Raw genomic sequence first — 23,576 nt, 5'->3', positions numbered from 1 at the left:
CGCGCGCCTCGCTGCCCCGGCCGCCGCCTGCAGCCGGCCGGTCCCGCTGCTGCTGCTGCTGCTGCTGCCGCCGCTGCTGCTGTGCCTGGTCGCCGCGTCGCCGCCTGCAGCCGAGCCGCGCTCGCGAAGTTGCTCCGAAGTGAAGCGGCTCTACGTGGCCAAAGGCTTCAGCCAGAGCGAGGCGCCCAGCCACGAGATCAACGGTGAGGGCGCCGAGGCCGCGGGGGCGCGCCAGGGCCGGGCAGGCAGCGCGCTTTGTCGCCCGCCCGGGCCGGCTCGGGAGGGGCTCGCCGTCTGGTTGTGCAACTCGCGGGGTCGGGCCGGGAGGCCGCGGGGCGTCGCGGGGGGACGCCTGCCGCTTCCCGGTCCCCGGACACCTGAGTTTGGGAGCGGACCGTCGGCTGGCAGGCTGGCCGAGAGGGGGCGGCCGGCAACTGGCGTGCGGGGCCCGCCGGAGCTCCCCTGCCCGCCGCGGGCGGGGAGGGAGAGAGGCTGGAAGCGTCCCGATTTGGTAAGCTCGCCTTCCCTGGCCTGTCGATGAGGCCGGTGGCGGCGGGGGGGGGGCGCCTGGTCGCACGTAGCCCCCTGCCTCCTGTCGACTGCAACGGGTCTGCTCGGAAGTAAGCCGCCGTGCAGGCAGCGCGGCTTACTCGCGGGGAGGCGCGTGTATAGAACTGCCCTTTAGAAACATTCTTTCTCCTCCTCTTTTTTCTCCCCCAATCTCCCCCCCCCAAAAAAAAAGTCCCGGAGAACGGTACATGAGAAGAAGTAAGCTCTCCCCCAGCTCATCTCTTCCCTCATTTCTCTGCTGAAGTTGTTGCTTGCAGAAGGCCGAGGCTTGGGGGAGGGGGACAAATCCTCCCGGAGCAGAAATCGGGGCGGGGGGGGGGTCCTTGGCATTTTTTTGCCAGGTCTCCCGGTTCAAAAAACCCCTCTTGAGCGCACGCGTCTCGGTCCACCCTTTCCGAACAACTGCACCCGACCGGGGCGTGAGGGTGGGAGACGAACTTTGCAAGGCGTCCCGCTTGCAAGCTCGCCAGGGAGACGTTCTCGCGGGGGGGGGGAGTGGGGGATGGAGTGGAGAGATGATTTGGCGAGGGAATGGGCTCCCATTTCTCTCGCTCTCCCCCCCCCCCCCCCCCCGCCCCGGCTCGGATCTACTAAATGAATTCAGGCAAACCCGTGGAGGAATTTGAGGATGGAATTCGCGACAATTGATGCCTCCTGAGCCGCAAACCATGTGGCCCCCCCCCCCGCCCGCTTTGCATTGGGGTGGAGTTTGTAGTGCGGAGCTGCAGCCTGGATTGGTGTGAAAAACGCCCGGTCGGTCCGCATTTACATTTCCTTCATTTCCTTGAGAATTAACTGGGGGTGGGGGGGTTGCGGCCTCTCCGTGATACTTTTCTTCTTGGGAAATGGGGGAATCCGGTTAACTTCGTGGGCATTTGGGGAAACTTTAAAGCAGAAATGCTGCTGCTCAGGAGGTTGGTGATGAGTTAAAATTCATAAATGCCGGGGTGGGGGCGGGAATCCTATGGATGCGGTTGGAAGAGGCGGCTTGTTGGACCAGATTCAGGCCCTTCTAGTCCAGCTCCCCCAGCTGCTCACAGCAGTGCCACAGCACACAGGCACAAAGCCTCTGATACAGCCATGAGGACTAGTGGCTCTGTGGAGCCTTCTCTTCCTTGAATTCGTCCAATCCCCTTTTCAAGCCATCCCGATTGGTGGCCATTCTTCAACTCTGTGTTGAGTGAAGAGGGGTGTCTTTTTCCCTCTTCTGAATCACCAGCCATGCAGCTTTGTGGGGTGAGCCCCTGGGCTCTGGTTTGTTCATTGCTGTATTACATTTACATCTGGCCTATATGTGGTCCCCAAGGTGGCTTACATAATGTTACTCCTCCACTCTCCTGTGAAGTAGGTTAGGCCCAAAGGCACCCAGTCAACTGCATGGCTGAGTGGGGAATAGAACCCGGATCCCAGTCCAACAGCACTTTAACTCATTACTAACTTTCCATCTGGTGTCTAACTCCCTACCACCATTTCTTCTTGCATTTATTTAATGAAAACAAGGAATATGTTGGCAGCTTTTCCCATGATGCAATTGTACGTTTAGCCTCCGAACACTGCTGTCCTCTTTCCCAGTCCCCTGCCCCCTTTCAGTGGCCAGTGAATTCTGGAGAGCGTCATGTCGAAATGTGACACTTTCTTTGCAGGAACTGCTTGGCCTTTCCACAGTCCTGCATTTTGGACCGTGTGCCTGCTTCATTTTATAAATAGGTGCCTTGACTTTTGCCACTCATCCTTCTGCTCCGGGAGAGAAGGAGATGGCTTAGCAATACTTCTGGAGGCTTGGTGGAAGAGAGGTTTTTTTGCTCCTTGTAAAGGAAACGAGTGACTTGAGAGCCAGTTTTCTGGTGGGTAGACTTGGATCAGGTCTGGGTTTGTCGGTGCTGAATAACAGCAGCTTCTCGGGGCCTCCAGTAGCCCGTCCTTTGCTGCATCATCTGCTGCACTGGGGGTTTGGGCTAAGAAAGTCCTGCTTCAGGCAAGACAGAGGGAGGTGACTTGTGGCCTTTAAATGCATTGAGCCCCAGTAATGTCAATGTTGACCGGCAGTGACTGAGTTGAGACAACAGGATTACTCACACTCGAAGGTCAAGCATGACTTGTTGCTGAGCCATGGTTGCTTGTGTTGTCTGAGCTCAGCTGGATTGCCTGAGCAAGTGTCAAGGACATGGAAGGGGCTTTGCTCCGTCTGGAGGCCTGGGAGCTGAATTGGGTCTGTGGGCTTTGGCTCGGCCCCTGGGGAGAGGCCCTGACTTTGTGCGAGAGCCCTGCTTTGCATGCAGAAGGTCTTGGGTTTGAACCCTGGCACCTCCAGGGAGGTCTGGCAATACTCCTGCCTGGGCCAGATGGACTGAGCTGGGTTTGACTGCTGATGTTTCTGTTTCAAGCAGTGCTGAACTCACAGCCACGAGGACTAGACCCTTCCTTTCGTTTTAGCAGGAGAAACATAGTTCAGTGGTGGAGGTTCTGCTTGGTGTGTAGGAAGCTCCAACTCTGATCCCCAGGATCTCCAGGTAGGGCTGCAAAAACTTCCTCTTGAACCCCTAGGGAGCTACCAGTCAGAGTTGACAATGCTGGCCTAGTTGGGCTCCACAGAAGGTAGCCTGGCATGTTCTCTTCTGCTGTCTCTCTGTGCTGCCAAAGCCACTGCTGGGAAAGTGTGCAAACCACATGTTTGCAGATGTGATTTTGGCCGTCTCCTTGGCTGCATCCCAAGTAGATCTCCCATGATCAAGAGTTAATCTTTTTTTCCCTTTTTGGTCAAAGCAGATGCCTCAAGACCCTGCCCACCCTTTCTGCAACACTGCCTTGTCCCCCTTGCATGTCCAAAGCACCCGAGTATTTTTGGCTAGCAACATTGCTTGCCAGAGTAATTGCTGCCCCCCAACATTTTATTCTGCCTCCTCTTTTTCTCCTTGGTTGTTTGTTTCAACCTTCATCTCCTCATTCTCATTCTCTCTCTCTCTCTCTCTCTCTCTCTCCTTCTCCCGAAACTGCTGCTTTTATTTTCCCTTCTGAATGACCCAAGGAACAAAGGAAATGCCTTTTTCGCTGGGTCCTTTGAGAGACCACCAAGGACTTGCGCCCAGGCCCTGCCATTTTGCTCTACTTTCAACCCGAACAAAAACACATGACTGAATGATTCAGAAATGTGGAGGATTTGAGGCATTCATCTGAGTCTAGGATGCTGTCACAACACAGACAGCCCTTAAGTAAATACCTTTACACTTCCAGCAGAGAAAATCGGAAGGAGGAATAAATGCTCACGGTTACAGCTGCTGTCCAGAAAGGCAGCGATTGCTGGTTTCCTTTCCATGTGATAAAAATTGGTTTTGGTTAGTTGGATCTGTTTTTTCGGGAAGGAGCGGAGCACCCGTCTTGCACGCAAGGGGGCCAGGTTCAGCCCACAGCAACTTCACTTAGAAATTTTGCCGAGCAGGTCACCTCCTCATGAAAAAGACCCTCCTTTGCCCCAGACCCTGGAGAACCGCAGGTAATCGGAACACAGCTTTGGACTAGAGGTCCAAAAATAGTCTATGCTGGTAAGAGAGAAGGCAGCTTTGTACACTGGAAGGAAGGAAGCTGGTGACTTGCCAGAAGTTGTTTGTTGGGGAGTTGTGGGTTGGAGCTTGGAGTTGGTGCACAAAAGCCAAAACAAATACTGTAGGAACCCAGGAAGCGATTGAATGTCAGGTCAGGCTGTGGGTCCATTTAGCCCAATACTGCACCCACAGACAGGCAGCAGCCGTTTTTCCAGCACTGCCTGCGGATGCTTCTAGTGAGCAAACCTGGGACTTTCCACATGGGTTCTACCACCAGGCCGCAACCCCTGGAGAATCCCTGGCACATGGCTGCCAGCCAGAGTGGATGACGCTTACCTTGTGCTCTGCATCAGTATAGACACAATACACAACTGTCTTAGCTGCATCTCTCTACCTTGCACTAGGCGTTGTCCTTAGCAAGCTGTGCTTGGTCTTCCAAAAAAGTATCTAAAAATACTAAGGGACCTGGGAATCTCCTCCTGAAGCAGTCTCAGGTCCATCTAGCCCAGAACGGTCCACGAGGTGCAGTCTAGCAGGGCCAGTGTTGCACACAAGCTCTGTGGAAGGGAGATGCATTGCAGCTGGCTGTCAAACCAAGCAGGCCGATGCAGTGGCTAGAAATAAAAATACTGCTTGGTGCAGAGGATCCTTCAGATGGCAGGCAGTGGGGAGATGCGAGAGTCATTTGCATCTTGCCTTGAGAGGGAGGTGAAAGGAAGAGGTGTGAGGAAAGTGAAGGGGAGTGGGAAGGAGCTGCTGAAGAAATAGAGGAAGAAATAAATGTGCTTCAGTGCCCAAGAAGTGGCTCAAGGCAGGCACACATGCCCCAAAGTGTGCACGGGGTTTCATATTCGCAGGAGCTTGTCTGTTGTGGGCCACCTGCCTAATCCCCTGGGTGGGTAAAAATTGGATTGAGGCTACCAGTGAGGAAGCTGGCTGTCTTGCCCCTTCTCTGCTTTTGAGCCATGCAGTTTAGCTCAAAATCGGATGTGATTTGGCAGGTGTGTTATTGCAGGTTTTTGTGTGGTTACTTGCAGAGGTGGGCAAGGATCTGCACACACATCATGCTGGAGAGCTGCACCTTTGCACACCTCGGTGGTGCTGGATTGAGCAGTTCATGGGCCTTTTCCCACTATAAGGGGCATTCTTTCTGACAGAAGCATGAAGGCCTGTGAGAGAAGGGAATGGAAAAAATACGTGAAGACGCCTGTGGGCACCTCTGTGCATGCAGTAGCTCTGTGACTTGGTACCTTTATGCTGAAATGACCAGGGAAGCGAACCTGGGCCTGCCTCAAGATGTTTTTTGGGAACTGGAGGGCATTCAGTGCTGACCGCAAGGACCTGAGGACGCAGGTGGAAACGGAGGCCTTCTGAATTTCCCTCGAGTGCCTCTGGACCAGGGGATCCTCTCTCTGACCCTGCCGTCTGGCGTGCGTCTCTTGCCTAGTGCTCAGCTCTAAGCACGGGGACTTGCACTGCTGCAGCTGAAGAGCCAGGTCCCTGCAATTGGTGGCGTTAAGCATGTGGTTAGCCATAGCTGCTCAGCAATGGCCTGGCTTGGGGGGCGGGGGGGCTCCTTGGCAGCTGCTTCACAGAGAGGCCTGCTTCGCATGCCAAAATAAGCAGTTACCGCATTCCATGTCATTTATAGTCAAATTATTATCTATTGTTAAAATTGGCACAATTATCAGATGTTTCCTTCGAACTACAATGCCCCCCCCCGCCTGCCCGCCAATTTATTCTGGAAAGCTGAAGTCAATATTCTGAAGGCTGAGAGAAGTGAGGTTTTTAGAAAAAGGTTTGGACGGAGGGTGCTGGTGCATGGTGCTGCGTTAGCAGTTCCTTTTTCAAACCCTGCTGCTCTCAGACGTGGGATTATGCCTCCCTGGGCCCACCTGGCCGGGGATGGGAGGCGAGGCGCTCTGCTCCCATCCTGCACCGCCCCACAGGCCGCGTCTGGATCCTACGACCTGGAAGGCCTTCGCAGTCGCCTCCATTGTGCAGCATGTGGGCCAGCCAGGCGTGCGGCACGATTTGGAAGTTGACTTTGACCTTCTCCAGAGGCGTGTTTCTGTGAATGCCAGAGAGGCGTGTGCTCTGAAAGCCAGCAGAAGAGGGCCAGCCGGGCCGGGAGATTCTCGGCCACCACAGCTGGGCTTCAGTAGCAAGCTGAGCGCGGTGGGGGGCTCGTGTCACCTTGGCAGGACGGTTGCTACCAAATGGCATAATTGGCCACCCTCTGGAACTGGGGCTAAGCTGACCAGGGGCCTTACAGTGTATCAGTGTGCTTATCTCTCCAAATTTAGCCTTAGTCTCATGTACACCTTGGAGTTGTGAGGAAAAAAAGATTGCTACGTTTCTGTCCCCTTGATTTCCTCCAAGGAGCTGCCCAAGATGGCTTCCCCTCCTTTCCATTTCATCCTCACAAAAACCCTATGGGGTAGGTTAGGCTGGGGGCAGTGACGTGTCCACAGTGATCTGGTGAGCTTCACAGCCAAGTGGGGACTTGAACCCGGGTCTTCTGAGTTTCAGTATGACACTCTAACTCCCACACCAGGGTTGCCAAGTTTTGGTCCTTGGAAGAAGGGGAGGATACAGGCTGGAAAAACTACTTAAGTAAATGTGTTGCTAAAGGACATTTGCAAGTCCTCACAATGTGGGGTACTTTTGCCAAGCTGTCTCCCCCTAGGGAAGCAGACTGGCTCGTGCGCCTTGCTCTGTCCCATTCCACGCATTAATTCATTAATTCATTCATGCATTCAACTTATATCTTTTTCTTTTTCAAAGAACTCAAAGCAGCTTACCTCCTTTTCCACCTCCCGGTCGTCTCCCACAACAGCAGTTTTGGGAGTCTGACTGGCCCCACATCACTCAGTTGGCTCCTTGACTAAGCGGGGTCCAGAACCCACATTGCCTGAGGCCCAGACCCACACTCTTAACCACGTGCCACAGAGCCCCCTCACCGCCTCTGCATCTGGGGACCACCCATAAATCCCCCAGGCTTGTGCGCAGCTGCTGGAAGGATGGGCCTTGTGTAGCCCTTGCTGCTGCTGCTGCTGCTTCCATCAGAAGTCGGCTAGTGAAGATTGGAGCACAGTTTCCACTGGCTAAAACTGCAGATGAGGTTTCCTAAAGTTCAGCAAGGCCACAAGACAGCCGACACCCTCCAGATGCGTTGGACTGCAAATCCCATCCTCCCGAAAAAGGGCCATTGGGCATGACGGGGACGGTAATCAAACACATCTGGAGGATGTTGGGTTCGAGAAAGCTGCGCAGGGGGAGCGGGTGTTACGCATGAGTTTGTTAGCATGTAAGCCCTGTGCTTGTGACCCTCCGAGCCAGCCGGTGTGTGAAGGCACAAGTGTCAGGATGCGAGCAAGACATGGCCATTTGACTGGGTTTAAATATTTCATTTTTTAGTGTTTGCCTGGCGTTCTTGGCAATCCTGAACTGATTCCACAGGTTCAAAGAGTGGCGTTCAGAAAGGATAACACGGGATTTTTTTGGTGTGAAATTCTCAATTGCTTTTCTGAGCTCTTTTAGGATACTGGGGTGCTTTGGAAGTCGGGATTTCTGTTCTTCCACATTCAAGAGGGCTATATACAATATTTTAATTATTGTTTGTTATATTTTAGCCTATCAACACAGACAAATGTATTTTCATTATTTATTTGTTTATTCTTTTTAGTCTACGTAGCCATAAAGGTTCTTTGGGCAGTTTATGTGATTAGTGATGATAATTAATAATAGGAATAGGAATAAGAATACTCAATAATTAACCAGCAATGAGAATCAGTAGAGGAGATAACAGTGCAAGAAAAAATGCAGAGGAACAGCCATTCCATTGGCCTTTGTCTGCCCTCGCCAACCTGGTTCCCCCAGATGTTTTTCATTACAGCTCCCAGGGTTCCTGGTCGCTGGTCATACTGGCAGGGGCAGATGGGAATTCCACAACATCTGGCGGGCATCAGGGCTCAGGGAGGCTGCTGCAGGGTGCTTACATTTTCTCAAGCCCCAGTGGTCAAATCTAGAATCTAAAATCTAACTTCCTGGAAAAAGAGGAATGTGTTTGCCTGGTGCCAAAGAGATAATGCAGTGGGTGCAGGGAGAGCCTCTTCTGGGAGGGCTTTCAGTAAGTCAGAGCTGAGACACCTTTGTGTGTGTGTGTGAAAAGGAGAAGAGAAAAGAAAAAAGAAAAACCTGGCTGGAATGCAGTTTCAATTAAATACTTAATAAACTCCTTTGAGCCTTTAGAACCAATTCCATAAAAATGTGGGTAGCACAGGGTTGTATTTTGGTGGAAAGTTTATTTTTCCCCTCCTCCCCACTGCCCCATAACTTTACCCTAGAAGATTAACCCTTGTGTAGACATTTCTTCCCGAGATGGAGAAAATATGCATTGTTAAGAGGGATTAAGCATGAACACAAAAGCGAAAGCATTTGATCACTGGAAAATATAGTTCGCGCTCTCTCTCTCTCTCTCTCTCTCTCTCTCTCTCTCTCTCTCTCTCTCTCTCTCTCTGTGAATTTTATACATTTGAATTCTTTAAATACTTGATGTGGTCTTTACTGCAACTATTTGGAGGTGGGGGACAGTGGGGAAACTGTTTTAAGACTGTGCAGGAAGTAGAAACGTTTTAAGCTGGGAGCCAAGCAGTTTTTCAAAAGAAAACAAGAAAAAGTTTCATGTGTGGTGAAAACAAACCCGCCCCACACAGTCACAATGCTCTTTTGTTCTTTGGACTGTGTGCATATTTAATATAATGGCATGGTACCTCTGAGAAGAGTGTGCGTTCCTGTTAATCGTGGATAAAAATTTGTGCTTAATTATGGTGCGGGAAGAAAACCAGGGTGAATATCTCACTGTTCTGGAACGTGTGTTTGGCAGGGGTGGGAGGTTTCCCACCTGAGGCTCTTGCCTGGAGCAGCGCAGCAGTGGCTAAGTCTCCTATTTCGGAGAGCTGGTGAGAGTCCTGCAGGACTGGAACTTCTGGGGATGAGGTGTGGTGAGGTGGGGAATCAAAAGAATTGCCTACACTAAAAGCCAGTATCGTGGTATTCACAATCAGGATGGACGGGTGTGAAAACTGACTGGAGGAAGACAGATGTGGTGGATGCATGGTGCTGAAGGAGAGCTTTGAGAAAAGCCTGGACTGGCAGAAAGACAACCAAGTGGGGCTAGACCCACTGAAGCCAGGACTTGGACTGGAGTGGGAGCAAAAATGACACAACTCAGTCTGTTGTAGTTGGGCACTTTACAAGGAGGCAAGACTCCTGGAGAAGGCAGTCGTGTGAGGGGGCGCTGAAGGTCAAAGAAGAGGCAGGCCAACCAGGAGATGGCTTGCACCCGTCCAGGAAGCCACAGCCTGGAGTCTGCAGGGGCTGAGCAGTGCTGTCCAGGTCAGGACATCTTGCAGGGTGGTCCTAAGTCAGAGACAACTTGATGGCACATGACACCCGCTACAGAAAGCTGCAGGGTGGAGGAGATGAACATGCCTGGTGGGATGTCCAACCTTGGGGATCCCCCCCGCCACTGTCAGTGCTGGGAGAGTCCAGGCATGCCTTCGCCACTTTGGTGAAAGGATAAGCCGGAGTTACCTTGCAGGACTGTTGTTATAATTACTGAGATAATTAGACGTGCAGTGATACAGTGACAGTCATTGAACACTAAAGTAAATCTCTTCATGGTGTGTTTGGTGCTTCTGTTTCATTCTTTCAAGATTGCATGAATTTATTTATTTATTTAAAACATTTTTATGCCGCCCCCATCGCAACGAAGCCTCGGGGCGGCTCACAGCAGAAACAAAATACATAAATAAATAACAATATAACAATAAAAATGTATTTAAAAACCTCTGGTGCATCTTGGCTAAAAATTTAAAATCCTATAAATACAAAAAAATTAACAATTACAATAAGTTTTAAATAAAAAGGTCTTAGCCTGGTGCCGAAAAACAAATTGGCTCTGATGTTGGGGAAAATGGGAATATTGATCCTGCTGCAGAGTAGAGATAGTGCACGAACTTCTGTGAAGTGAAGGTGGCCCATTTGGACCCTGCAGTAAACCAGAGGTGGGCAACTGGTGGCCCTCCTACGGTTCAGCTTAGCAGAATTAGTGGTGAGGGTACATGGGAATTGTAGGACAAACAGCTAGAAGGGTGTCCATCCCTGCAGTAGATCCTAGTTTAGTATGATGAGAGCCCATGGCAGGCCTCGCTGAACTTATTCCCCATCCCCAAGGATCTGGGCTGTTCTGGGTCTTCACATGTAGGTCAGAACCAGAAGCCCACCTTAGTATTCACAGGATTGGATCCAGGTCCTGCTGGAGCTCATGGCCTCCTGGTGAGGGCCAGCTGGGAGCCCTGGGGAAACAGCTACTTAAGAGCCAGCTCTTCCCTCCAGAATTGACTTCAGTAATGCAGGTTTTCCTTTTGCTGCAGCGCTTGTGCCTGGCCTTGCTGTCTCACCTGAGCAACAAACATAGAAACCTAGAAAGATAGAAACAGAACGAGTCAGAAGGGGCCTCCTGGGCCGTCTAGTCTGACCCCCGACTCCAGCTGGCTCCACTCACAACATGCCTACTATATGCATGTCCAGCCTATCTTTGAACACCCTCACTGATGGGGCCTCAACTGCCTCCCTTGGAAGCCCATTCCACACCCTCGGGGTCCTGACTGTCGGGAAGTGCTTTCTGGTATATAAATGGAACCTGGTTTCCCTGAGCTTTGCTCTGTTGGAGCTCGTCCTGCCTTCCTCTGCAGGGGAGACCAGGTCTCTACCCACCTCCCCACTAATGGTTACTCTCTGCTTTCGGTCAGTCAACCATGCCCTAATCCACCGGACAGTGCTTTGGTGTATCCCAAAACTCAGTTTCTCCACCAGGATATCATGGGGCACTTTGTCAAAGGCCTTGCTGAAATCCAGGTATACCACATCCACTGCATCCCCTCCATCTAGCCATCTTGAAACCTTGTCATAGAATCCCACAAGGTTTGTCTGGCAGGTCCTGCTTTTGCGGAAGCCGTGTTGTGTGGCTGCCGGCCTTCCTTCCCTATCTAGCACTGCTAGATCTCTCCCTATCATGAGCCTTTCCATTGTTTTTCCTACAATGGACGTGAGGCTAACCGGTCTGTAATTCCCCATGTCCCTTCTACTACCCTTTTTGAAAATTGGGACCACTGATGCCACCCTCCAGTCCTCTGGAACTTCACCCGTTCTCCAAGAGGCCTCAAAAATGGAGGCCAGTGGGTGTGAGAGAGCCCCTGCCAACTTTCTAAGTACTCTCGGGTGTAACCCGTCAGGGCCTGGCGCCTTTGTAATGTCCAATGTCCTGAGGAGCCCCTCGACTTCAGGGGGGGGTGACTCTAATCTGTGTCCCTAAGTCCCCAGCCTTATCTAATCTCCTATGCGGATCTCCCCGTCCTGTTTTGGGGAGAAAAAATAGTCATTTAGCACCTGTGCCTGAAAACATGGGTCTTCTTGCTGGCCCGACCCTTGTGCTGTTTGGTTCCTCCTGCTGCGTCTTGCTGCGTATCCTGCCCAATTACCTGACATCAAGGAACCTGCAGCTCTGTGTGCCTTCTTGGTCTTAACCCTTTCATTGTTCATGACTATCCTTGCTCTGGTCCAGTACCTGTTTCTGCTTCCTGACCTTGGCCCTACTCTGTGACTATAACTTGGACTTGCCGTTGCCCGTGGCTCTTGGATTTCGGGCTCTGTTTCACCTCCAGTTCTGTCGCCCTGGTCCTGGTGCCCTGCCAGTCCTGGGCAAACAAGTGTTTGGAAGCTTTGCCTCCACTTTATGTTAACCACAGTTTGCTGCGATGGCTGAAGTTGACAAATGGTTCCTCTCAACTAGAGTTGGCAGAAACAAGCCAGATTGGTGAAGATAACCTCTTTCTGCAAACCATGGTTGAGAGGAATCGGTTTGTTTGCTTCGGGTGGTGCAGCAAGCAAGCCAATGCAGAACGTATCCCAGCGCTTCCAGACTCCCTTGTTGTTACACTGGGGGAGGCAGAGGATGGTGCATGGGTCTCCTTTGCACCACGCTCTTGCATGCAAGGGGTGACTTGCTTTTGCAAGCTGTCAGTGGCTGGACGATCACCGAGTCGCATGTTTGCCTGCTTGCTTCATCTCTGCTGAGTCAGTGGGGACGGTAGTGCTTTGTTTGCATGCTGCGGCCCTGGTTTGTGGCAAATGAGTTATGTTTCTGGGCGTGTGTTGTTTAAAGGAGCTGCAGGCCAATTCGGCACACCTGTTCGGTGCCTTGGGGCAAAATCTTTGATCGCTGCAGTGATGGCATCACTTCACCTGGCCTGTTTCTCATAGAGTTAATGGCTTGGGCTCACAGGACGTTTTGCACATTAACCCTATTTTGTCAATGGTTAACAATCAAAGGCTTTGGCCAAGCGATCTATCTCCTCTGGAGAAACGCATGGTTGGGGTTATTTTTGTGGTCGTGGCTGATTTTGCCCTAGTGGTATTCTGCCTGCCCATAGCTACCATTCCGTGGTGGAAACAAATTTGGGAGTCCAGCAGTTCTGCTGTAATCCAAGTTGATGATGGAACTCAGGTTGGTAGTTAGTTGGGCACTGGGTAGAGTCAGCGTGGTCAGAGTGCCAGGCGGGGTTCCAGTCCACACGCTCATGGAACGCATTCAGTGGCTTTTGGAGAGGCAGGGACTCTCCCGTAGCCTCCCTCACAGGACTGTTCTTGTGAGGATGAAACAGAAGGGAGATATGCGAGCCAACTGGGGTTCCGTGCAAAAGGAAGAAAGATGGGGTGTAAATGCCACACAGCAATACAGACCTTAATTGGGCAAAGCCAGTTCTGCATTTGGCGTTCAGCTGACGCTGCCCAGCCAGGCCACGCTTCCTGGTCAGGAGGAGGTGAGGGCAGGAGAGGAAAATTATTTGGGTTGCTGAGAAAATGGCCGAGGAGGAGGAGGAGGAGGAGGATGGCGACGACGATGACGATATGAAAGGAATTCCCTTTTTTGTGCTTTGTGCCATCTGATGAGCTGTGTTGTCATTGGTGCTTTTTTAGCTTTTGTGTAGCAAACGAACAAGTGGAAGGTCTTTGCTTGTTCCTTTAGGACAAGAATATCTTTTTGTCAAATGGAGCTTGGCCTTCAAACCTAATGTTTAAGTTTTCATGTGCCGAAGGGCTGAATTATGTGTCAGTGAATGCTTTTGTCACAAACCGTTTGATATATCTAAGAGCAGCAATGTTACTTATTACAGTTGTGGGGCTTGAGGGCATGTCAACTCATTTCCACAGTGGCCAAAGGATAAAGCAAGTGATCCTTCCCCACTCTGACCTGCTGGGGCTCCTGCTCGGGTTGCCAAGCTTATGGCCCAAGCCAACCCTGCTTAGGCTGTGCATCATGGATCGTCAAGTCCTCTCCCTGTGACCAGGGTCCAGCCTTGCATTTATACCAGCTCTGGCCAGCCGGGAGGTTTGTGTAATCTCCCAATTACAAGGGCCGTGCCAGCCATTTTCTTCGTCTCTGCAATGGGCTGCTTGTGGGAAGCCTCTGGTTTGGTCAAGCTGGGCTTAAACAGATGACCAGAGAGGTGGCATGCAGTTGATCTGTTAGGTTAGGTCCCAGTTTTGGAGGCCAGAATGATAAGGCCAGAATGATAAGTGCTTGGATGCATTGGCTCTTTTCTCTCTGGGGAGCGCGGTGTCTGGCCCTAGCCCCCTCAAAAACTCTTCTGTGTTCATGGCGGTTCAGGGTCCGTCTGGGGATGACGGACGGCTCAGACTGGCTCTCCAGCTCCCTTCATCCCTGCTGGGCTCCCGGGCTGCTAACCTGCGTGCGAGCAAGCGAGTTCCCCTCTTCTCTTGTCATGCTTTCAGGCCATATCTCCCTCCCCAGAGCGAATGCTGACCACGCATCAGAAAGTACAAAGGGAAACATGCTGAAAGGGCCCTAACATCAAAGCAAGAAGATTACGAAGAACAAGTCGCTGGTTGTTTTTGTTTGCTTACTTCTGCTCGTCAGGATTTCAAGGGGCAGCAGGAAACTAAACTTTAACCAAACAAAGAGGTGAGGTATCGATCTTGGAAATTCACCATGAGAGGCTTGGAGGATTTGTTCAAGGTCGAAGGCGTTCCTGGAAGAGATGCAGCGGCAATGTGCGTGTGGGGACTGGCCCCGTTATCGGTGGCCTGCGTTGTGCGGGGACTCCAGCTGAGCAGAAGTGCAAGACATGCCACCTGTAGATGCAGGGAAAGCCACGGTGTGAGTGGCGTGCAAGCGTGTGGGTCCTAGCCCTCTGCCTCCCCAGTAAAGTTGGCCATGGGAGATCTGTCTGAACAGAGCCAGCTGCTTTGCGAGGAGCCTTGGCTGTGGTTTTTGGCAGGGCCAACCTGCCAGCTCCTTTCAGCTTAAGCTTCTTCCCAACAGCAGCGAAACCTTTGGAGATGCGACTCAGACTGTGGCAATGGGGGAATCTGCGCAGAGTCCTGAAAACTGCTAGGTGATGGGTGGAAGCCCAGTGAGGCAGGGCTGGGGAAGGGAGAGTGGCCATTCGGGGAATCAGGGCCCCCAGCCTCAGGTTCTGCATGGCTGCTGCAGAGATTCCCTGGCACGTGCATGTGTGGAAGAAGAGCTTTGCGCGCCGTGACCTGCGCTCGTGGTGGTGCTAAAACCGTTCGGGAGTCCCGCTCGCTTTGCCGAGGCAGCAGTGGCGTTGGCAGTGAGAGGCTCTCTGCCCTTCTCTGTATTCCCTCATGCTGCCCTTGGAATATTTTGCAAGTACGTTCTTGGAGCTGCAGCATAAAGCTTGCTGAATAGTTTCGGAGCGCATCCTTTATTTCCATTACTAAAAGCGGGAGCTGGGCCTTGCAGAGGCACTTCAGCAGCTCTGGGGATAATGAGAGAGCTGACAGACTGGAATGCAGATCTGTCGAAGTGAAGCCCGGCAAAATTCCTCATTCTTCTCTTAGAAATAGGCCCCTGCACACTCCCGGCTGGCCCTTTCAGGCTCTTTCAAATGCAGCTTTCAATTGGAAGTGGCTGCGCATCCCAATGCGGTCTCTCCCTCATGCCACCCTACTACAACTCCTATCCTCCCCAGCCAGGTGCTCTAACAGATTTCAAGAGTGGTGTGGTGTATCCAAGACATGGACGCTTATATTCTGGTCCAAAATTAGAGTTTTGCTTTTCAAAGCTTAAGGCACGTGCACCAGATTCCCAGGTGTAAACTTGGTCATTTAAACTTTACCAGCCACCACAAAATAGAACCATTCTGAGACTATTGACCTCAGTGTGTGCTTGCGTGTTTTGAGGTTGATGTTTTCCCCTTTCCCTCCACGGAATGGCATGTCAGACTTCATCTCAGTTTTTCCCAAAACTTAACATAGGATTGTTTGTTTATTCGGTTGTGTTTGTTACATACAGCTCCATCTTCCAGTAAGTGATGAGCAGTTGGAGGCCAAGCAGAAAGATGCTGAGGGCACAGGGTGCCAGCAGTGCCAGGACTGGGGGGTTGGGGAGTCCTCTTGGGCGCAGGCCCGCCAGCTTCTGGAACGGCCTCGGGGTGACAGTTCCCGGGAGTTGTCAAGTGGAAGGAAGGTGACAGTGGTGGAGCAGCTCCATGGAGGGCGACCGGAGACTTGAGTGAAATCTGCCCACGGGCTCTGTGGTGGACCAGCTTTCACCCAGCCCTGGTGTAGATTTCCTTTATTGAAAAACATGTCTGTACCGTCCTATTTCAGTGAAATCTCAAGACTGATCAGACCAGCGTAAGCGCACGCTGCTGGATGCACGGGGCACAGTTCTGGGCGGGAGAATTGCAGCCCCACCTGTGAGCAGACGATGGCGCAGGTGTTGCGGAGCTGCTGCCTGAGGCACTTCCCCGGGAGGTGGCCCGGTGGACCTGGTTGTGCCGAACCTTTGAGTCGACTCGGTAGGGCTGTGCCGAGCACTGGCCCTGGCTATGGCTGCTGAACGTTGTTGGCGGCACCTGGGCAAGCCGGGCACATTGGGAGGAGGCCATGGTTCAGTGGTGGCGCACATGCTTCACATGCAGGCGGACCCATGCTCCCCCCACACTGTGTCCCCCTGCCAGAAGCGCTGGCCGAGCAGTTGCTGCCGGCCAGCGCAGACGTGACTGGGCTGGGCCGACCGGAGATCAGCTTAGCAGAAAGCTGCCTCCCAGGTCTGTGTATCCTTCAGCGACGAGGCCGGAGAGCCGCGGCGACCTGTATGATTTTCCTAGCATGCTTGGCACAGTCAGTGGAAGTTTCCACTGGCTTGGTGGGACTAACGGTTCCTGCTGCTGTGCTCCCGTTGCTGGCCGCCTGGAAGGGCCAAGCCTTGAACGGTGCCGCCACTTCTGTGTTGGGCATCCCAGCCTCGTCCCGCTGGGTGGGCCTTGGCAATCGGTCCGGGTACGACACTGCAAGGACTCCAAGGGTCCGATGTTCCCAGCCGCTTCTCCGACGGGAGATTGAGGGATGCAGCCCCCCCCCCGCCACTCCTCCGATTTAGGCTGGCGTTTCTTCCAGTTTGCTGTCAAGCCTCTTTTGCTGCTCTCCAAATGCTTGGCGAAACCCTCCCAGATTTTGCTGGCTTTCCCTCGCAAAGTTTCCCCAAGTGCCAGATGGTCCTTGAAGGCTGTAGGGCGTCCCTGTTCGCCCAGCGCCAGCTTCCTAAATTCTTGAATTGTGCCAGGGAGACTCCAGCCAGTTCTTCCCTATTCTTCAGCTCTGGGGAGCATGCAGGTGAGACGCACCCCTGGCTGGGGTAATCACAGGCTTTCTGAGAAGGACCGGCGGCCGGAGCCGCTGAATCTGCGTGATAGACTCTTGCGCTGGGCGGCTTGCAAATGCAGCTTGCCCACCACTGCAGCTTGCAGGCGCATGGCTGGATTGGATACCTAGGCGATGGTGTAACCGCAGGGCTACTTGTTGGGGCCGCAGACTGGAATTGTTCGCGCTGTATCAAAATCTGCCATCCTGGACTGAGAAGGAGAAAATACGTCTTTCTTCTGACCTAACCTTCAGTAGTGTCAACCTTTACGGCTCTCTTGTATCGGGAACCTTCTCCGCATTCCAGAGAGCGCTCCGGAACGGCATCTCCCCTTGAGGCCTTCTGCGCCCATGGTGCATTACTTCAGCTCTTCTGCACATCTCCTGGGGTCTTGCGCTGTGTCTCATGTGGATCATTAAAAGTATTCCCCGCTGGGTCTATTTTGTGCATGCACCCCTCCCCTGAATTTCTCTGAATTTTTTTTCTTTAAATAGCTGGGGAGCTGAAAGCCTAAAACAGCAGATCTGACCGAGTTTCCTGTCCTGGCCAAGTCCGGCTTGTGATGGAGCTGAGACTCGGAACAAAGCAAGGCTGCTTCTGCTCCTCGAAGTATCCTAGAGGAGAGGACTGCGGCTGTAGATCATTGTTGATGAAGTTCTTTTGCAGTGCCTTGTCCTCACAGTGGAGTATTTTTTCCAGGGAGGCCCCCCGGCAGCCACTAGGAACCTGGGAACACTGGTAGCTCCATGCGGCCCCATCTTGTTCGCAGGAAGTGGTGGCAGCAAACCCCAAGGTTTTGGGCAAGGGCTTTTGCTAATGCTACCTGCAGGCGCCAGGGGTTGAATCTTGGAGCTGCTGAGGGCAAAGCGGGGATCCTACCGCCAAGCCGCCAACTGTGGTACCTTTTCCAGGGCTACACAAAGACCCCTTCATGTCCCCAATTTTTAGCAACTGTGGGCATCTCTGAATCTTGCTCTGAACCATTATCCTGACGTTCTTGTTAATGTTGACCCAGGGTTTGCATTTCAGTTCGTATTTTTCTTTGTAAACCACCTTGAGAACAAGCCAGCAAAAGAGAATGGGCTCCCTTTCCCTATACTTTTCCATTTCCTTTTATATTTTTGGTTGGACACACAAACATGTGGCTTGCCTGGAGCAAGATTTGTGCCCCTGAGTGGACGTGACTTGAGCTGAGGCTTGCCTGCGTTTTTAGTCTGCTCCTGTTGGCACAGGAATGTTTTACCATGGTTCATTTTATTTGGATTCCTTTTACTTTCGTCATGATATGTATCATTATCCTATGCTACCTCAAGCGTCGATTTTTATCACACAAACAAAGTGTCCAAGTAAACACCCGGCAAAATACATTTGATTTGTGAACTGCTCCAGATCTGCCCTGGATCGAGTTGCTGGGTGAAAATGGAAGAAGCAGAAATTCTGGTTTGCTTGGGCCTCCAAGGAACAGCTGTAGCCAGCATCTCTCCCTCCTCCGCACCCTGCCCTGGCTCAGAGGTGCCATGCATACAACGAAAACAGGAGGGGTGGAAAAGACAGCGGTCTGGTTTGCCCCTCACAGCAACCCAGCAGTGCTGTGGACAGGTTGATGCGGGATGACTTGGGGGCTCTACGAGCAGGAAAGTTTGTCCAGCCCACGCAAACTTGGGTTCTTCATTGGGAACTTTGGCAAGCTGGAGAAATGACTCCGTTTGTGGGAGAAGCAAGCCGGAATAGCTGGCTTATGTATCATGAGAATAGGATTGATCTTGCATGTGTGTTAACACAGAGGTGGATAAAATGAGGCCAAAACCTGGGTTTTGGGAATGTGTGGACCAGACCGTTGTGCTGGCAAATGTTCCAGGACGTAGTTATATGTGGGGCAAGGAGCACGAGCTCAAAGCGTATGTTGGATAGATTGTCCTCCAGGGATGGCACATGTCGGAAAAAAAGGCAGAGGGCTGTCGTATGTTTTTACAGAGGGACTGGGCATCACGGATGGATGCTAGCATACTTGCATGACCAACAGGGAGGAGCTGATAGATGGGGTGCAGATCGGGGGAGCTCTGGGCGCGAGCGATCACTCCACCCTTTGCTTTGAGATCGGGACTGGGGACGTGCAGCAGGTCGAGCACTAGAAGCTGGGACTTCCAGAGGGCCAACTTTGGCCAACTGAAGGCCAGACTGGGGAAAGTCTCCTGGGATGGGTTACTGGAAGGCAAGCGAGTTGAGGAGGGGTGGATGGCACTCAAAAGGGAGGTTTTGGAGGCGCAAGCCTTGATGATACCTCCAGTCAGTAAGGTGGGGAGGCGGAGGAGAGCACCACCATGGATGCGAAAGGAGGTGGTTAGACGGATTAGACGAAAGAGGAACCTCCGTAGGAAATGGGTACTAGGGGAAATGGACAAAAGGGTATACCAGGAGGAGGAGGCCCGTTGCAGAAGGATTCTTCGCAAGGCTAAGGCTGATTACAAGCTAAGACTTGCCAAGGATATCAAGGGCAACAAAAAGGGCTTCTTTCAGCATGTAAATAGGAAGAGGAAGGGGAGACAAGTGGTGGGACCACTAAATAAGGAGGAAGGAGATCCAGTGACTGATATGAGGGAACAGGCACAGATGCTGAATGACTATTTTGCCTCTGTGTTCTCCCCAAAGCAGGATGGGGGAGATCCGCATAGGAGATTAGATGAGGCTGGGGACTTAGGGGCACAGATTAGAGTCCCCCCCCTGAAGTCGAGGGGCTCCTCAGGGCATTGGACGTTACAAAGGCGCCAGGCCCTGACAGGTTACACCCGAGAGTACTTAGAGAGTTGGCAGGGGTTCTCTCACGCCCGCTGGCCTCCATTTTTGAGACCTCATGGAGAACGGGTGAAGTTCCAGAGGACTGGAGGGTGGCATCAGTGGTCCCAATTTTCAAAAAGGGTAGTAGAAAAGACATGGGGAATTATAGACCAGTTAGCCTTACGTTCATTGTAGGAAAAACAATGGAAAGGCTCATAATAGAGAGAGATCTAGCGATGCTAGATAGGGAAGGGAGGCTGACAGCCACACAACATGGCTTCCGCAGAAACAAGTCCTGCCAGACAAACCTTTTTATATATATATATTTTATTAACATTTTAAACTAACACTAAAAAGCATCAGACATGGCAAACATTGGATTTACTGGGTCAACCTCCTACTAAATATTTTTTAACATTCGAAAGTCAAATTTCAAATCAATTTATAATAGTTTAAAAAACATCTCTAAATTTACGCCAGGTCCCGTTTCTCCAGCCAATTATAGAAAGAGTCCCAAGTTTGATAGAAATCAGTATCCTCTTTCTCCTTCAGTGATAAAGTCTATCTATCCATTTCTGCGCAGTCCAAGATCTTTCTTACAATCAATCCATCGGTGGGCAGCTCCTCACTTTTCCAATACTGAGCAAATGCAATCCTCGCCGCTGTGATTAGATGCAGTATCAGATACTGTTGTAAGCTGCCCCGAGGCTTCGGCGAATGGGGTGGCATAAAAATGTTTTAATAAGTAAATAAATAAAAAATACATTTCCTGTCTGTTAACGTCTTCTGGTATGATGCCTAGCAAGAAAACTTCGGGTTTAAAGGCAAAGGGTTTTTGTAATATTTTCTCCATCCATCTATGTATTTTAATCCAGTACTTTTTTACATTATCACATGATAAAATGTACCTACTTTATGTTTACATTTCCCTGCCAGACAAACCTTGTGGGATTCTACGACAAGGTTTTGAGATGGCTAGATGGAGGGGATGCAGTGGATGTGGTTTACCTGGATTTCAGCAAGGCCTTTGACAAAGTGCCCCATGATATCCTGGTGGAGAAGCTGAGGAGTTTTGGGATACACCAAAGCACTGTCCGGTGGATTAGGGCATGGTTGACTGACCAAAAGCAGAGGGTAACCATTAGTGGGGAATCATCGGGATGGCGGCCAGTGACAAGCGGGGTCCCCCAGGGCTCTGTCCTGGGGCTGATCCTGTTCGGTCTTTTCATTAATGACATGGAAGAAGGGGTGAACAGTCTGCTGATCAAATTCGCAGATGACACTAAAACTGGAGCAGTGGCCACAACTGAGGAGCAGGTACTTCAGATCCAGAAGGCTCTGGACAGACTATGGAAGTGGGCAGGAGACAACAGGATGGCGTTCTATGTGGATAAGTGCAAGGTCTTGCACTTGGGGCATAGGAATAGGTGTCATAAGTACAGGTTAGGGGACAAGTGGCTGGAGAGTAGCACTTGTGAAAGGGACCTCAGGGTGCTGGCTGACTGCAGGCTGAACATGGGTCAGCAGTGTGATGCGGTGGTCAAGAGGGCAAACGTCACCCTTGGTTGCATAGCCAGAAGCGTGGCTTCTAGATCAAGAGAGGTATTACTACCACTCTATATGACTCTGGTGCGTCCGCAACTGGAGTATTGTGCTCAGTTTTGGCCCCTCATTACAGAAAGAATATAGCCAGGTTAGAGTCAGTGCTGCGCAGGGCCACAAGGTTGGTGGCCGGTTTGCAGGGGATGCCGTATGAGGCGAGACTGAGGGAACTGGGTCTCTTCAGCCTGGAGAAGAGGAGACTCAGAGGGGATCTGTTGGTGACATGCAGGTATGTGAGGGGATGTCACACGGAGGTGGGTAGAGACTTGTTCTCCCCTGCAGAGGAAGGCAGAACGCGCTCCAACGGAACCAAGCCCAGGGAGCCAAGGTTTCGTTTGGATGCCAGGAAGCACTTCCTGACAGTCAGGACTCCAAGGGTGTGGAATGGGCTCCCACGGGAGGTTGTTGTGGCCCCATCGGTGTGGGTGTTCAAGAATAGGCTGGGCATGCACATGGTGGGCATGTTGTGAGCAGAACCGGCTAGTGCCGGAGGTCAGACTAGAAGGCCTGGGAGACCTTCTGACTCGCTCTGTTTCTATGTTTCTATGCTTCCTTTTAGGGGTTTGTGTCCTTGCCCCTTTGGTTACCTCCTCATACTTGGAAGGCATGAGCCAGTTGTCCGTGTTGGTCAGATGCAACCAGTCGGGCTTCCGGGCTGCTGTCCAGGACCTCAGATACAAAGGTTTTCAATGAAATCAGTTTGCATGTTTAGCTTCTGGCTGTGGCTTGTGCAAAAAACCAAGCAACGCACACACATGTGCAAGCTTGCCCTTGAGGTGCGTTTTCTGGTTGAACGCTTAAAAGTTCATCATCTTTGGGTGGTCTGCCAGCAGCCTCCAAGGTGCGTAGTTGCTGCTGCTCCTCGGCTCTGGAGCAGGAAGCCATGGATGTCTCTGCTCCTGCAAACTTCCCAAGCTGGGGAGCCTGCCGTTTGGTTGGCATGGAGACTAGGAGCCTTCCTTCTAGCTGGACCACAGTTTAAAGCGGAGCTTCTTTTAGCCCAGGGGCAAAATTTCAGTTTGGAGAAAGTGTCTGAAGCAAACACTCACTGCTTTGGAGAGGTGATCCAGCCTTTCCAAGTGGGGAAAGAATGGCACAAAAGCCCGGAAGCAGCAGTGGTTAGGGGATGAGAGGTCTTCCTCTGGGGGAACCTGTGGGCCTGGGCTTTGCCCCCCCTCCTGGGTTCTGCACCTCTGGTTAAAGGATGCAGGGCATTAACTGGGTTTACTGCTACCCAGAGTTCCTCCACAGTTAGGATTTGAAACCAGGGCTTGAACTCGGTTAGCAAACATGGGTTAAGAAGGTGCTGCGTAGCTTTGTCTCATGCATTTAAAACACAGAAGTCCGTAAAAAAGCAGCACAGAAACAGCAAAGGTCTTGCCAAGCAGGGAGCAAGGATGATGTCGTGGTGAGAGTGTGAGGGTCGGTCTTAATCCACACCCAGCCATGAGGTTTGCTGGGTGTCATTGGGCCAGTCCCTGACTCTCAGCCTAGCATACCTCATAGGGTTGTTGCAAGGCGGAAAGGGAGAGGAGCAGGAGGATGTCAAAATTTATGGTTGTGAGCCGCCCTGAGGCTTCGGTGAATGGGGCAGCATAGAAGCTTCCTAAATAAATAAAGAAATAATAAAAGTGCGCTTGCCAGAGTGAGACAAGATTGGGTGCCCAGCTGATCGTGCTGGCAGAATGTATTTTGGAGATTGGTGCTGCCACTGAAAGACCTTTGTCCTGGTAGCCTCCCACCAAATGTCCAAATGGGAGGCTCTTGGGAGAATAGCCAGTCCTTTAGACACGTGGGTGGTTAGGCTTTCAAGGTTTTAGGCAGCCTTCCCCAACCTGGTGCCCTCCAAATCCCACAATCCCCTTGCTGGCTGGAGTATAGAATCATAGAGTAGAGTTGGAAGGGGCCATGAAGGCCATCAAGTCCAAACCCCTGCTGTTGCAGGATGCCAAGTCACACCATCCCACTCAGAGGCCTGCCCAGTTTGGCCCTGAATGTCTTCAGTGTGGGAGAGCCCCCCACCTCTTCAGGCAGCTGGTTCCCCTGAGATATTGCTCTGACTGTGAGGAAGCGTTTCCTGATGTCCAGCCTGAATCTGGGTTGTTGCAACTTGAGTTAATTATTCTGTGTCCTACGCTCTGGCATCAGCAAGAAGAGATCTTGGCCTTCCTCTCTGTGACAGCCTTCGAGGGACTCGTAGGGGAGACCATGTCCCCCCTCAGTATGTTGGGTGCCGTAATCCAACGCACCTACAGAGCATCAGATTGGGAGGCAGATTTCAGCTCACACTCTGGAAATAGACTAGCAGCCTGCAAAGTGTTTTCTGAACT

At 51.8% G+C, this 23,576-nt stretch overlaps 1 protein-coding gene across 1 annotated transcript in view; it reads left to right on the top strand.

Annotated features, from left to right (window-relative positions):
* Positions 1-56: 56 nt before the first annotated feature.
* The window catches only part of GPC4 (glypican 4), a 66,578-nt gene continuing 43,058 nt past the window's right edge, over positions 57-23,576 (top strand). Inside the window, exon 1 of the mRNA XM_044452798.1 lies at positions 57-203. The gene's annotated coding sequence lies outside the window, so the exon portion shown is untranslated. The remainder of the gene's footprint in view (positions 204-23,576) is intronic.

The sequence above is a fragment of the Varanus komodoensis genome, unplaced genomic scaffold, assembly GCF_004798865.1.
Source record: "Varanus komodoensis strain SLA01 unplaced genomic scaffold, ASM479886v1 scaffold74, whole genome shotgun sequence".
Taxonomy (NCBI): Eukaryota; Metazoa; Chordata; class Lepidosauria; order Squamata; family Varanidae; genus Varanus; species Varanus komodoensis.
This window is presented reverse-complemented; position numbering and strand designations above follow the sequence as displayed.